The sequence below is a fragment of the Neltuma alba genome, unplaced genomic scaffold (genome assembly GCF_004799145.2).
Source record: "Neltuma alba isolate B1F8T4 unplaced genomic scaffold, ASM479914v2 tig00011023_pilon, whole genome shotgun sequence".
Taxonomy (NCBI): domain Eukaryota; kingdom Viridiplantae; phylum Streptophyta; class Magnoliopsida; order Fabales; family Fabaceae; genus Neltuma; species Neltuma alba.
In genome coordinates, this window is record NW_021635776.1 from 331,679 (window position 1) to 346,050 (window position 14,372).

Below are 14,372 nucleotides of genomic sequence, written 5' to 3' on the forward strand. Positions count from 1 at the left end.
TAGGTAAAGTCTCTTGGTCTCTCCTATGTTGGGCCGTATTCCCAGCTTCGAGTTCGACCATTACAGTGGTTAAAGGTTCAACCGCATCTTGTTCCTCCAAGATGTATTGAACCTTTCGATGCCATATGTCCCAGTTATCCCCGTTGAGCTTTTCTCCCTTATTAAGCTTAGGAATTATGTTCTTGGTTGCCATTTTTAGTTCTGTGACAAATTTATCCCACATTATTCTCGTTCTCTCTAAAAGAGAGACGTACCATAGAACATCTCAGTTATATATAGCACAGCGAAGTATACAATGTCCTGTACTTATATCATCCTTGATCAGAAAGTAATGATACTACAAGATCCATGATCAAGAGCATACGTTTGTACCTCCCATCACACAGATACAGGAAACAATCATTATGTCCTATCAAGGATTTTATATAAGCACTTCAAAAATTGTGACTCTTAGAAGTCTTATCTTCTAAAAGCTCCCACTTATAAAAAGCATACACATATTATTCACAAGATAATCATACAACAACAATTCAAGTAATTTCATTAAATGAAATAACATACTTAGTCTGTTTACAATGCATGAAACCAAAAAACTTAATATAATAAACATCAATAAAGCGAATACAAGTATTACATCATTTGATATGAATATAAAGGTAATCAAGCATCGCTTTCCTCAGCTTCCTACGTTTGCGTGTTTTGGTCATAAAGGATGATACTAAATCTATAGCCCTGATCCAGTAAAATTTCCTTATGGGTTTTCCTTTAGGTCCGCCTCTAACCCTTATTGCTCTTATGTATTCCATTATGACTTTAAGGTAGAATTCGGTATTCTTCTTATCGGTCATGTAATGGACGTAGCTAGCGAGCACGCCATTGATGCCTTTTATGTTTGTCAATTTGGCTGCATCTCTTTCAACTATTCTCATAGCTAAAGCAGGGGTACAGGGTTGATCCACCTCTTCACCTTCCTCAACTTCAGTTTTATTGGGAAGATCTAGTGAATCATTAAAGACCAAATGAGGTTCGGTACGGAGGGGTTCAGTGGGGAACAAAGATTCTGACTCAGGTCCAGAATCCATTAACTCCTCCGGGTCTTCTTGAGGAACCTCTTCAGGGTCCTCTTCAGGATCCCCATCCTCTGGTTCATGTTCTGGAACTGTATTATCCATGTATGAGTATTCCAATGAACCATCTTTAATATTTTCAGTGCTACTAGAAGCCTCTTGCTTCATTTTCACCTAGAACAAAATAATTTAAATTATTTTGAATATTTTGGAATTTATTTCCGCATGAAAATACCAGAAAATACACTGAAAATGCTCACAAACTGATCCTTAATTGTCTTTAAAATTAGCAAATTATATTTCAAAATGAAGATCTTGATTTTAGGGATTTTTAGAGACAAACCGCACCTCAAACGGACCTCCCACGCGCCTACACGCGCCCCTAAAAGGAAAAATTTGAGAAAAATGAAAAAAATTTCAACCACCACTCACGTTGGCGGTGCGTGAAGCCATACAGCCAGCCACCGGCGTCACGTGCTATGCCGGCGAGCTCCACATGCCACCGCCTCTCAGGCGGTGGTGTCCACGTGTCAGAGGGCTATGCCACATGGCGGGACGTGCCACGCGGCGCTTCTGGCACCAAATTTTTTATTATTATTAATTTTTTTTAAAATGGTTTTTCTTTTTTTTTGGACGGACCCCCTTTTTTTATTACTGTTTGGGCTTGGTCACTATACTGGCCTAAACAGAAAGCCCTCCCCTTCCTCCTTTTTTTTTTTTTTTAAACTGGGCTAGACGCAATTTAGGCCTTTTTGTTTTTAAATGAGGGGCCAAAACGACACCGTTTTGGCCCCGAAAGGTCTCCTTCAACCTCCAGCCGGGTCGTCTTGACCCGGCTTTTGCAACCGGGTCTGGTCCGACGGGTCTGTCGGACCTGAAATCTTCTCTCCTATGTATCTTCGCTATCCAGTGTTCGTTTTTCGCGTACTTTATATCATTTTCTTCGTTTTTTCGAGCTCTACGCAATGGGATAATTTTTGAAGCCAAAAAACTTCATTTTCCAGACACCCAAAAATGTCAAACATACGACCAAAAAGTATACTGATGTAGAACGTGTTCTATGGAGGCAGAGACATAATCTATCATATCTACTTATAAATATAAGTCAGAAAACAATCATACTGTAGTATAAATGAAAGGATTTGCATAATATATATGTGAAGCAAATCTCTGATGCTCAGAACCGAAAAACAGGAAAGAACACTGATATAAAAAAAATGCAGACCACAGAACCAACAGGAAAAACCACCACTCTGATACCAATGAAGGATTTCGGGCGTACCTGGAGTATTTGAAATCTTCAGATAGCCACACGGAGGTCCGATTACAGTATTGAACTCGAATCTTGGAGACACAGCAAATGCACAGGGAAGGAGAGGTTCAGAGAGTGGGAGGAGGAGTCTCGAGGAATCAACAGAATATGGAGAAAAGCAAGCGCACACTAAATGATCCCACTTGGATTAGTTATGTAACTCCACACTTTTGAAAATAATAAACCGCCTCCTTCATCCAACCGTTCCCCCCATTTTGCAGATCATATAAAAAAGGCTAAAATTGCAGTTAGGGACCCATATGTTTTGTAATTTACATTAGAACCCCAAAGCTCAATGAATTTGGGTCCAATCCACCAAGGGTGGACTGGCCCATTTTCTTACAATTTTAAATAGTAGTATTGTAGAAAAGAAAAAAAATTGCACAAAGATTACCATAGTAGAATAAGTTTCAACTCAACTTTAAATGCTTGGTAGAATAAGTTTCAGCTCAACTTTAAATGCTAACCAAGGTAGAAAAGAGTTTAGCTAAACATTTGAAAACATCACCATGATTATAAAAAGAATCATTATTAATTTAACAAAATAACCATGATAAAATAGGATAAAACATAACTTCAAAGTGTCTATTATAATTAAAAGAGACAAGTTCTTTTTTAATTAACTTATCTATGATAGAAAAGAAAGAAATTAATATTCAAAAGCTCTCATGAATAATAACACTGTTCCAAATCGATTACACATGTAACATTCTTCTTGTAATACCAGAAACTTAACTATTTGAAATCATTTCTATGGACTCCTATAGTAGAAAAGAAATAAAAATGATTAAAAACTTGTCATAGTAGAAAATGATTTAACCAACAAATAAAAAGATAACCATGGTAGAATTAAGATTAAATAAAAAGTTGAAACATCACCATGATTGTAAAAGAATCAACCCAAAATGTAGGGACATATTCATAATAAAAAAGGAGATGTACTATGAAAGGTCTATCATGAATAAAAAGAATCTTTTTAAAACAATCACATGCATAACTATGTTAGAGGAACACAAGCACACTCTAACATAATTATAAAAGTATACTCCTTAGTTAACAAACAAATTTCTCAACCATTGGGCTTTGGGCACTTTGAAGTCTATAATATAATATCTTAATGTCAAGCCCATAATCAATATTCAATTGATTATCATTTTAATTAACACCTCATTCATAAATATTCATCATAATTTTTTAAATATGTGAACCTACAAGTTCACATGCAAAACTTAGTGGCTTTTAGCTAGCTACCAGCACACATTCCAACGGCATTTATTTAATTGATAAGAATAATCAATGTATGTGGATGAGCCCTAACATAGCAATATACAGTAATTTACCACAAACCAAACCTAGAAGACGCTGCAAGCTAAGGAGTAGCCTAGGCATTCGAGCCTTCCCTGACAGATCTCCATAAGAACTTTCTCCTGGAAAAATCTTAAAGCAACGGGGTGAGACAGACACCTTAATAACCAACAGTCCAACTCACCATACATGCTAATATGTGCTCATGAAGTGCCAAATGGAACATTTAAAATATCAAGGCATTAATAACATTTCATAGAATCTATATCCCATAGAATCCCAATTACCCTCCCATCAATCCAACCAAACTGCCTTATTTTTGCTGACTAGACCCATGAACTGTGTTATTATCCATGTCACTAGCTACTCAAGAAGCTCACCAGTCATGTGATGAGAATTGGCCAAAATCCTCATAACACATGCCCCGACCATAGATCTTTCTCCTTACTGAACTAGTGAGTTGTTGCAACCTCTCATTGAACTAGTAGGGTAGTCCCTTGTTGAATAAGTGGGACAATAATAAGCTAACCATTTTACACCAATAGAGACTACATCGTGTGGTAGAATATTCTACTCCATCTCATCCCAACCCAATCAATACAAAAAATTGTCACGATATAGCTTAATAGTAATTTTTGAAGATTCCACATTTATCTCATGCTAAACAACATTCATATATATATATATATATATATCTCAAAATATTTCAAACTTTAACTGATATTCTTCCAAAGTTTATATCATCAAGTTCCACAAGGCAAATTTATCAAAATATGTCATCAATATCATTGTACCTTTCACAACTTATAAGCATTTCACAGCCACGTACAAACAACATATCAAAACACATAATAAGTGAAAAGTGGTTGCTTTTTTGTCAAAGATAAGGAAGACCACTATAACTTATTACCCCATGCTCAAAACCACAATCAAAAATCAATCTACAACAATTAATATGTTAACACATTGATATATAGGCTAATTAAAGAGTTAAATTATTTGCACAAGTTAAAGTCTTCAATTTTCACATAAATTTCCAAACCTCCTTATAAGTCTTAGTTAATCATTCAATAATTATTTTCATTTCTATATTCAAATTTTGCAATTGAATCACTAATTATCCCCTAATCCTTCAAACTAATCAAAACCTTTAATTTTTCACAACTTAAGTCTAAACACCCAATGCACCACAGTTTTGAAATTCAACACCAACCTACTAGTCATTCCTTAAAAAAATTCAAATTTAACCACATTAAATGAAATCCGCCATAGCCAACATCTCATAACCTTTTAATTTGTTTCTAAAATCACTTTTAGAAGCTATAAGAAAATCCATAAGTCCAAATTTTACTATCTATACAAAAAACTTCTTTTTAGAGTAAGAGTTCTAAGTACTTAATGATAACTTAAATCAAAACCAATCATTATGAAAATTTGAACATAAGATACTTATTACCTAAAGTTTCTAATCAAAATAACTCCTTATCCAAATAATGTTACTCATACCAAAAATACCTATAAAATTCGCAATAATTCCTTTATAAATGGAAAAATCACCTAAACTTATAATTTAACAATAAAATTCACTTCCAACAAGTATTTCTAACTTACACATAACCCATTATCAAAGTTCTAAAGAAGAATTTACTCTAAAACTTAAAATCCCTTTTTTCATACTTAGTGTTCAATCTCAAACATGTCTAAGGAGTAAAAATTCAATCTTATTTATCAAATTAAACTAATTAAAATTAAGTACTCTTTTACCTCTTTCATCCTACAATTCCTAATTGTTGAAACTCAATACTTGCTCTAAGCCTTAATCCCAAACCCTACTCTGTTTCTCATAATAAACCCACCATTAGAAAGCTCTAATTGAGTAGAATAATTTTCATGAAGAGAGTTTTGTGAATATGAGAGATAATAAGAAGGATATCTTACCTTAAAGTTTGTTCTAAGCACCCCTCAAAGGCTTCCTCCTCACTCTCAGCTAACTTACCAGTGAGAAAAAGAAGAAAGAAGGTAGGGAAACATGCTAGAATAGGAGAGAGTAAATTGGTGGTATTCTAATATATATACATATATATATATATGTGTGTGTGTGTGTGTGTGTGTGTGTGTGTGTGTAAAGTGGCATATAGGTGATAAGTGCAATGAGCCATGGCCCATTTCATTCCCTTAACTTTTTTTTATTTGTTTAACTTCCAATCTCCCATACTTATTTATTAATGTTTTTAATTTTCATAGCTTGTCTAATTCTTTTTAATTTTTCTTTGTACTTTTTAATAAGAGATAAATTAATGCTTTTAAAAATATAATTGTGTATCGTTAATCTTAATTAGGATTATCCTTCTCAATTTTCAATCATATTCTACAATTTCCTCAATATATATATAGAAACTTCAAACATTGAATTCAATTTAATTTAACCCTTAAGTTAATTGATAAATCACAATCTAATGTTATTTAAAACTAGGAACAAAAACTTGGGATGTTACAACATTTCAAACTAGGATAAACAGAACACAACCCGTCTTGGGTTTCATAAATCCAAAATATCAATTCACCGACAAGCCCAACTAAAACCTATTTTACTAATATTTAGTTATGAATCGATATCATTGCATTTAACATCTTAAAGATGCCAATTCAAAACATGGATTCACAAATACCATACAATTCTAATTGCCTCCGACCAACTATCAACACACATTCTGAGTATTAAATTTAATTAGAAGTACTAAATCACATTAAAGTATGTATAATGAGCCCTAATGTGACAATATGCAAACATTTAACACATAATTGAAAGAATGATGTTGTATAATAGTTATAACACTTTTCAAAGCTCTAAACCTTTCCTTAATGAACCCACATAACAACTATCAGCTGAAAAATAACAATAACTATGATGTGAGACATAAGTTTCAGTAACCAAAAATCTAGTTCATCATATAGATCAATACATGCTTGTAAAATGTCAAGTGCAATATTTAAGAAGACATATATAAACATATAAATATTTTAAATAATACCACTTATGAATTGAAGAGCCTTTTGGCTCTTCCCTCAAAATAATGGATTGGCTTCTCAAGCTCTTACTTCCCATATTGTAAGAAAAGATGGTCATAGGGATTGCATTTTCATAATTACATTGAATTATGATTTACAAATGACACAGTTCACTCACTAATTCTCATCATATGCATCATGCTCCACAATTCAATAAGTGGTTAAATCCAAATCATGTTATAACTATGGGTTTTAATTCAAAACCCATAGTTATAACATGATATCATAAATTCTAAGGATTGCACTAAAAAAAAAACCCATCTCTATAAGACTTATTTAATTCAATCATATCACATAAATTTCAAGTATATTCCAAAATATCTTCCATATTTTCAAAGCAATAAAACTTCTTACAAAAAACATATTGGTATGTTGGATTTTAAGGCTTAAATCTGCCCTTGATGGGCTAGATTACTTGATTAGATATTAAAAGAATATTCTGATTAAATATCCAAGCAAGATTATGACATTTTGACTCAGTCAAAAATCTTGAATCAAATCCAATCGATTACAATATAAGTTAAATTAATTTATATTGTACAGATTAAATATATATATATTAGAGATATATATTTAGAATTAATTAAGGTTGATTTTGGATTTAAATTCAAATGTTAAGAGATATTGGAATATTCGAATTCAAATTTAAGCTCATGGACTTAGTGAATATTTTGTCTTTCCAAAATACTCCTGGCTAAAGCTATAAATAGAGGTTTCCATCCATCAGTTTAACTCACTCTAGTAGTTGAGTTTTCCTACTCTCTCTCTCTCTCTCTAATATTCTCTCTTGTGTGGTGCTCTGTTGTGCCTCCCAAGTTTAAACTCTAGTAGTCTAAACTTTGTATGAGCCAATAGATAAAGTTATAAAGCTGCAGAGGAGTAACCTACATTTGAACATGTAGCTGACCTGATACGGGGTGCTTGTTTATATTTTAATATTTTCGACAGTGGCATCAAAGCTGCTCTAATCTTAAGACTGTGTTAATATAATTTTTTGGTAAAATATATTTAAAAAAAGAGAGGTGGATATTCCATTACACATTCTTTTTCTCTTCCTTGTGTTAAAGCCTTATATATTTGTTATACATAGGTGGTACTGATATTTGTTTTGTTTGTGTGCTAAGTTTTGAGTGTGTTATAAATACATATCTTTGTTTATCGAACTGTTTTGTGGATATGATTTAAAAATGAGTCTTTGAACCTATTTAAACATATAAAAACATAACTTTAATCCTATTGAAGCTAAATAACTCAAAAAATACAAGTTAAACTTGATCCGTCAGCCATATACCGTTATGGAATTATGAAGCCGTCAGCCATAGGAGCTCAAATTTGGGTCTTTAAAAAAATGAGATTTTTTTTGTGTATTGCAAGGATGGTAAGGTGTAGAGCTTGTTGATACGATTCCAATGACCCCTAGAACGTGTCAAATGGAGTTCGAACGAAGGAGATATCAAAGGAAGAAGTTGGTGGATCCTTTGCAGTTTTCATTAAAGGAGCTCAAAATTGGGTTGAAAAAGAACTCTTCTGAGAGCATAAAGGGCATAAATGTGTTGTGCTCGAAGAGACAATTCTAACGACACCAAGAAAACAAAAAATGGAGGTAGAATGAGAGAGATGACCGTTTAAAGTTGGTGGGTTGAGTAGATCTGTCAGAGCTCCAATTCGATTGGGTTGACCTGGCTGGAGATTTAAGGTGATGATGTCATCAGTGAAGGCCTTTGATCTCAATGGTCAATAGTTGACTCTTGACTAGTCAACCATAAAAGTTTGACTAGTTTTTTTTTTAAAATTTTTTTCTTTCACTCTTCTTTATGGTAAATAAGGTCCACATCTAAATATAATAGTTAAAATAAATATTTTGTCTATTTTTTTAGTTTTCAAAACCTTGTAAAAAGTGCTCATGGGTGCATGGGACCTTCGATTCAAATACAGTTTGTCTATAAAAATCCCTAAATTCAAGAGCTTTATTTTGATATGTAATTGGCCTATATTTGAAGCAAGTTTGGACCAGTTTTGAATTAGAATAGAGTCATTCTACATGTAAAAAAATACCTAAAATCTTCATAATTGAATTTAAATTCATAATTGGTTTTAGATGGCTTAAGAGAATTTTTGAAATGAAATAAAAGGCTAATATTTATACTGAAAATTTTTTCATAATATAAGTGTTTTAGATGTTTCTAAATTTTACAAAAGATACTCAGAACTCAAAGAGATAAAACAACAATTAATTTTGCAGCAGCCTAAATAAGGAAATTTTATTCAATAAATAAATACTCTGAAACCTTCAAATATATTAAAGAAGATCAAGAATGAAAAGAAATATCAACTATTTTAACAAGTGTTGTGACAAGGCATAACCAGAAAAGGGGTAAGCAAATCATCTCAAAAGAAACTAGTGAGAGGTATGCTGCAAACACATCCGATGAAGCAGATACCAAGTTTTATGCCAAAATGCTAGATAAAGCTATAGGAAGAGCTAAACATAGGAAGTAAGGCATAAAAAATTGACATGTAGATCAATACAATATAGGTAAGTAAATCATACTCTTAATAAAATAATAATGAGACATTGCTTTTAATGTTTGAATGTTCTTTTTGTTGAATTTTATGTTAAATTCCCGCCCTAGAGTTGAATTAAACAAATTTTATCGATTTTGAATATTCACACAATTATGATAAAATATCAGGTTATTATTTTTCTTATTATTGCTTTGATTGAGTGGGAGTTTTTGGATCGTGATATCTAAAAATCCAAGAAGGGGGATGTGTTTAAATAAGATTATGATTAAATGGGTAATAAACTAACTAGTATGAGTGGGATGGGAGCCAACATAGTTGACTCTTGAATACAAAACTATTAAACTTGTCATCTAATTAATATTTATCTTACTTGAACAAGTATGAATTGTATACCCTAATATATAATCATCTATGTGATCGAGTTATGACAACCAAGTCCATTTAACCGAGCTTAGCTAATGAGTCAAGCTTAATAATAGATAACAGCGATTTGAGACACTGTCAAATCTCTTTTATTCATGAGAAATAAAATGTCATGGATATATTACCAACTATTCTTCAACACTAGAAAGCTGAACCACCTCGAAGGAAACAGGAAGCTCATGGCTACCTAAAAGAGGAAAGAACAATAATACTTAAATCACTATACTTAGTGCAAACTATGATAGCATAATACGCCAATCTGAGCAATATAACAAAGGCTACGAGAATGGCCTTGAGAGATGAAATTATTGATGCTCTTGTTACAAAGGTACTTAGTCAAATTTTGACGCTCATCAGACATAACACATCTAGTAGGCCCAATACATGAGGTAAAATATCAAAGAAGACTAGGAAAATGAGCCAAATAAGCATATTCTTTCCAATGCACAGTAAGTACATACTTTGAAAAAGTTTCTCCTAGTGAGTAGAAGCACATAAAAATAAACCTTACTCACAATAAAAGATTGTGACCTTTGATAATATGGTTTGCTACATTAAACTCAAGACTAAAAGGTTAAAGGATAGGAAATTCACTAGCCATATGTTCTTAACTATAGAGGTGGGTGACTTGTCTCCCAAACCCAACTCTAATAAAGGCAATAAGCTTACAAAGAGACTAGACCTAATAAAAGTTAAGTATAATTTTTCTTGAGAAGCAATACACCTTGACAAGAATCAATATGAGTAGCAAAAATGCATAGGATTTTCGCATTTCGCATGTGCATTCGGCATTATTCTCATTCCTAAATCTAATCCTTTGTGGATCATATACTTAGGGGCAACGAACCATGAAAGCAAAGCATTCATTGATTTTCATTAGACGTCATAAAAGGATAAATGGCCCTTAATTAAAAATAGCGCAAGAGTAGAAGTTAAGGGGATTGAAACTTGCACATTAACTCTACAAAGAGAACCATCCTAGTAATCTCCAATCTACTCTATGCTCCATACAACTAACGAAATCTTTTGTCTCTTACTTCTTTAGTTAAGAGCCAATCAACAATGAGATAGACTTTTGAAATATGATTTCAATATGCTTGGAAACAATAATTTCAATTTCTTGTCATGCTATACTAGACTAAAGTCATATTGATCAAGAGAAAATGATTAAACAAGCACAAAAAGATTTGCTAAGAAATGCATCCAAAAGAAAAATATGTCCCCATTTGAATGTGGTTCAGTTAGACATTTAGAAAACCTTGCTAAAAAGTAACCAAGTTTGAACATCCTCTATAATTGGTTCACTTTGACGTTGTAGTCTTATAAGTGTAAGGAAAAGACACAGAGCATAGTGTTGTGTTGCCTTTATTATTGATTTCTTACAAATGTGGGGTATGTTCATATGATCTTGCATAAACTTGAAGCTCTGAGAGTGCTTCAAAAATTTTATTAACTTGATTGAAAATCAGTTAAATTGTAAGGTCAAAAGTCATGAAATTTGACAAAGGTTATGAAACACTAGCCTAGTCAAGTTTTAGACATTCTATAAATAAAATGGATTGTCAAGCAATTAACAGTTCAAGGCACTCTAAAATATGATGGAATTGCCAAAGAAGAAAAAGAATTCTCCTTATTGGGGTTAGATCAATGATAGCTTATAACTCTCTATTTTTAATATATCGAAAGAATATTTTGAGTAATTTTTGGAGAGTTATCAATAGGATTTTAAATGATTTAAAAGAGATTTGAAAAGAAATTAACTGTGAACATTATTTGGGGGATTTTCTTATAAATACCTTAGTTTGAAATAAACAAAAATAATTTTTATTAAGTTTAAGATTCAGTTGATTATATCTTATTTTACTTCAATTTCTTAGAGTTTATTTCCTTTCCTTTTCTTTTATTTTTATTTGTTTTACTTTCTTTTACCCTTTTCATCAGCTACACGTGCAGCAAAAAGGGAGCTGGAAAGGAAGAGATGAAAGACACCATTTGATCATTAAAGGAGAGGAGGGTTGAATTTGAACAGGGGAGTCACGATCGTTTGGGGAGAGACTAAGGGAAGCAGATGAACTGGTTGAAAAACAAATAGAGGCTGCTGAATTGGTGTGAGGAAGCTGGAATACACTGTTATGTTGCTGGAGCTCAACGGAGACAAGCAAGGGAGCAATTGGTTCTGGTTCGAGAAGAGGAAAAAGCGCTGAACTGGAAGAAGGTGAAGATTCATCATCGTCTTAGAGCTAGAGGCCACCAAACTACAAGAGAGAGAGCTCGATGGAGTAGCTGAAGAGGAGCAAAACAGAGGTAGCTTCCAGCAAGGGAACAGGGCTACTGCTGTTGGAGGCTTGGGTTCTTATTTAGTTTACAATCATTACACTTTCATCATTCCGTTATTCAGATTCTCATTCCACTGTTAACATTTCGTTTCCATTCCATTATGCCATTTTGTTTTGAAATTACTGTTGCTGAATTGGAATTGCCTAAGGTCATGTGTAGTTAATTTTGTTTTGCAACCTAGAGTACTATGAAGTTGTTTATGATTTAGAGATTATTCCCACTGTTTAGTTACTTATTTTTAATTCAGTTTATTTAATCTTGTTTTTAATTATAACTTGCTTAGTGTTTGGCCACCATTGAGTTTGTTTTAGGAATCTAGGATTGAACTTGACAAAGAGAATCTTAAGTAGACCATGGGATTAAGTAACGTGGAATTAGATTTAATCTAATTTGCACTTAGGATAGACATATGCCTAAAGACTCCATATAATCAAATTAGAGTGAAATTGGACTAAATTGCATTGTTATAGTTGTGTGAGAGATTACATACTATAGATTAGTAACTCTAGGTTGTTCTTTTAAATACTTGTCCTAGTTAATTTTATTTTGTGTTAATTTCTTTTCTCTTGATTTCATTAAATCTTGATTTTCTCAACTTAAATGAAATGAGGATTTTTATTGCCTAATCACTGTTAACTGAGTTCTTTGTGGGATCGACCTGATTTGCCATTGTCTATTTTTATGGTCCGTACACTTGCAGTGTCTCTTAATATTTGGTAGCATCAATAGCACAACTACCAATCTTGTATTGGAAGAATAAGCTAGTAACTACAACTTTCATGACCAACCAAGTTCCCTGAGAATAAGTCACAATGATGCCCTCTTTTTTTGAATTATGAAAATGTTATAAATAACACTTAAGTGTCATAAGACCATAAGGGTCAACAACATGCGTCTATGATTCCTTCTGTAGTATAAACAATTGAAGTTAGAAGATAAGATAATATATCTTCATCAAATACTCCAAACATCTAGTTAGCGTATGTCTTCATTAGTGAAAATGATGACGTCTTTGTGATTGAGACAAACCTAAAGAGACATAACGTTCTTACGAATCAAATTTGTTAGAAAATAGAAATGCACTCATATCAAATCTCTTTAGGAGAATAACAGTAAAAAGGAACCAGCAAGTATTTCTCACGCCATTGATTAGAGTGGTAGGGTTGAGCTATTTTCACAAGAAGAAGATACAAGAGATAAGTAATAAGAGGTAAGATGTTACAAAAAGATACGACAAGCTATAATCACAATAAGATACCAGAAGACCTCGCTTATAACCAAGAAGAGAGTCCTGTGCAACAGACCTTACTATGAAAAAATAAAATAATTAAAGCCCTTAAGAAAAGGGACATCTCTCACTGTCAATTCAATAGATGATGTCCAAAGCTTAGAAAATATCCAAAAGGCTCTCATAGGACATGCTAAAGAAAAATGATAGAATGCCATACAAGGTGAATTTAATTCTAATCGAGTAAGAAAATCATTTGATCAAACATCTAGCCAAAAAGCAATTGGAACAAATGTGTTCTTGAATAAAAGGTGATAGTAGCAATTGATAATCCTAAGGCACACTTGGTAACTAAAAAGTATACATAACAAGGTGCAATTTAACGAAATACCTTCACTTGTTTTGACTTTTAATTTTGCAAGGTTAGATTTGGCTATACTATCCAATCTTAGGTTTGAAATTATATCAAGTGGATGTAAAGACCACTTCTCTAAATGAGAACTAGATGATGTATTCCCTATGAAGTAACTTGAGGGCTTCATTAGAAAGAGGAAAGGAGAAAAAAGATTCTCAAAACAATCATCTATATGGTTGTACGTGAGGTTTAACAGAATGATAACTTTATATAATTTCAAAGTGATCGCAAGAAAAGCTATAGCATGCACGTCATATAGTTTAGGATTTGTTTTTTATGACATTATTCTCTTACTGTGACGACATGCCTCTAGCTAAAAGAAGCTTAAAGGTGGTTAAGACAAACCGAGAATAGGTGATCCCTAAACTTTGATACAAAGAACATGGACAAAGCAAAAAATATCTTGATAGAAAAGATAAGCAGATATCATATAAGGTGACTACTATCTTTATCACATAAGACCTGTATAAGTAGAACCCTTTAACGTCTCAACATAATATACTATAAACCTATGAACGCCCTTGAAATTAAAGGATAAAACCTAAGTGAGGTTATCCATTCTACAAAGGAATTTGGCATAGAACACAAGAAAGAGCTTTATACTCAAGCTTGGGTGGTAACTCAATTTACATGACACTATGATAAAAGTGGACTTATGAGTCAATATTTAGCCCATTCTAGAAAACAAGT